Source organism: Zeus faber, assembly GCF_960531495.2.
Source record: "Zeus faber genome assembly, chromosome: 17".
Taxonomy (NCBI): Eukaryota; Metazoa; Chordata; class Actinopteri; order Zeiformes; family Zeidae; genus Zeus; species Zeus faber.
The window spans coordinates 19,233,207-19,235,705 of NC_137204.1; the positions used below are offsets into that span (position 1 = coordinate 19,233,207).

General features: G+C 44.2%; 1 protein-coding gene across 1 annotated transcript in view; it reads right to left on the reverse strand.

The window, feature by feature from the left end:
* Positions 1-1,532: 1,532 nt before the first annotated feature.
* LOC307242832 (glycolipid transfer protein-like) overlaps positions 1,533-2,499 on the reverse strand; it is a 2,890-nt gene continuing 1,923 nt past the window's right edge. Inside the window, exon 5 of the mRNA XM_080017427.1 lies at positions 1,533-2,499. This exon is cut by the window's right edge and continues 358 nt beyond it. The gene's annotated coding sequence lies outside the window, so the exon portion shown is untranslated.

Below are 2,499 nucleotides of genomic sequence, written 5' to 3' on the forward strand. Positions count from 1 at the left end.
GTTAAGTTGTATATTCAGCGCTTCACCCTACGCGCAGGAAAAGAAATGGAAGCCGTTCAGCGGCCGGGGCATGTTTGCACACACTGGAATTCACCTTCACTGAATAAACGCGTCGAGGCTTTATTAGCGTCGGGGAAAACGAGAGCGACTAAACATGCTCTTTTGGTTTCATGACCTCACTGCAAATAGCTTCTAATTATATTCGGCTTCCATTCGCATGCGAGCCTGAGTGTTCCTGGGTTCCTGTCTTTAGGCCTTATTGTCGCTTGGCTTCGAGCCGGTTCCTCTTTAATTTGATCTCCAAATCTGTCCAGATCAGGCCCTGAGGCAGCTGCGCTGATAAAGCTGGAGGATTACGGAGCAGCTCCTCCATCCAACACCAGTAACAGATTAGTGGTTCTAACTGGGATCCTCCGGGAGAGCAGCTCCGGGGTCCGGGAGAGATAGGACCGGGCTCATCTGGCCGACCTGGCCGGGGACCCGGAGGATTTCCCCTCTATCTACCGCCTCTGCGTCAGCTCTGAGGGAAAGCTTTTGGTCAAGACGAAACACGTCTTGGAAGGTTTTTCCGCACGAGGCCGATAACAAGAGTGCAATTAAGCATTGCTAAACAAAAATTGGAAATTAGTTTTCTCGGTGATAAGCATCCAGAGGCTAAAAAAAAAAAAAATGGTACATGACCTCATTTAACAACATACCTTAGGGGACTGAAGGTTTTTTTTAATTTTATGTTTATTTGTATCGTGTATCTTTTTTTCAATATTTAAATACAATTAAAATACAACCTATGCTGTTCTCTGGTGCAACATTGGCAAAAAAAACCCTTTTTGAAAAAAAAAAAAAAAAAAAAAAAAAAAAACTTCCAGTGTATAGATCCTATTTGTATGAAGCGTCGTCCTATAGTGACTAAAACTCAGGTAACTACCGCCACCTAGCGGGCAAAATAAATGTGCACCGTTGCAAATATGTTGATATTGAGAAAAGCGTTTTGATTACATTGAACACGTTATGTAAACGTTGGCCTCAGGATCTGACAGGATCTGACATCATACAACGGTCGATCTTCCTTTACCACCATCATCGTGGCACCGTGCTCCGGCGGGTTATCTCCCAAATAGGAGCCTTTCTGTGTGGAGTTTGCATGTTCTCCCCGTGCTCACATGGGGTTTCCTCCACCTCACGTCAGTAAGGACCCCCCACCAAAAACATGCACCCATCATTGTCTGACCAGCAATGGACACTTATCACCTGGTCCCCGGGCGCGTCCACGTATGCTGCCCACTGCTCCTGGCTGTGCCCCCGGAGGAAGGACAAGCCAGGATGGGTCAAAAGCAGAGAATCCATTTCACCGGCCACCATCAAAGGCATGTGTGTGTGTGTGCAAGCATGTGCTGTAGTGTGGTGTGTTGCGTGACGAATAAAGACTGTTTCTTTCTTTCTTCTATCATCATCCTTAACATTTAGTGCAATCACTCACGCAGCAGGATTAGGGGTAAACCGAAAAAGAAGAGCATCACACTTTAATTTTTTAAAACAAAGTTTTAAGGTTTATTTTTGAAGGTTTTACTCAAAGTATGAACAGCCATGGAAAGCAAAAACCTCTAATCACCGATCAAAAAAAAAAAGACACTGGAAAAAAACCCCACTAAGGCTAGATTCACGCCTGCATAAGCAAGAGTCGAAATTCAAGTTTGTTTGTTTGGTTTTTTGTTTTGCATTGTAGTCAAAAACAAGCAGATGGTGGGAAAAAAAAAAAAAAATAATAATAATAAAGATTCTCGAGAGGGATCACATGCATTGAACTTAGACCAGGACGGCGGAAAAAGAACAGAACAGCTCCAACGAAAACAAACCCGACGCGCGTTCGAGCCGCGCGGGGCACGGGGCGGACGTTCCCGCTGTCCCGCGCTTCATTCATTTTGTCTAATTTTGAAACGCAAGCGTGTTTGCACCGTTGAAATGAACACACACGGACATGAGGAAAGACGGGAATGTTTCAAGAATGAATATGGCTTCGAGCAATAAAAAGGAAATCGTTAGGAAGGGGAATTCTGAGACGTAACGTAACAGTGCCATGTGGGCAGTAGTCACTACATTAGACAGGGTGGGTCGTCAGTTTTTTGTTGTTGTTATTTTAAACCAAAAAGCGGTCAAATCTATTTTACGATGTATCCACCGCCTGCTCTAACGTCATGGAGCTGTTATCGTTTATTTTATTTATTTTTTATTTTTTTTAATCGTAGGTTCCATCATATAATGGCCCAAAAAAAAAAAAAAAGTGGTTCTCGGCTGGTCTGGGGGTCTGGATCCACAGCTGTCTTCAGTCATCAAGTCACGACCCAAACATGATTTAAGATTGGGTCGACTCTAATTTACTTAGTTATTTGAATTTAATTCAATTCCGCTCAATTCAATTCAAGCCGGACCACCAGAAAGGCCCGCACGCTGTGACCCGTGGGTCACGGTGGTCGGAGAGGCCTTCAGAATAAAAGCGCAGCA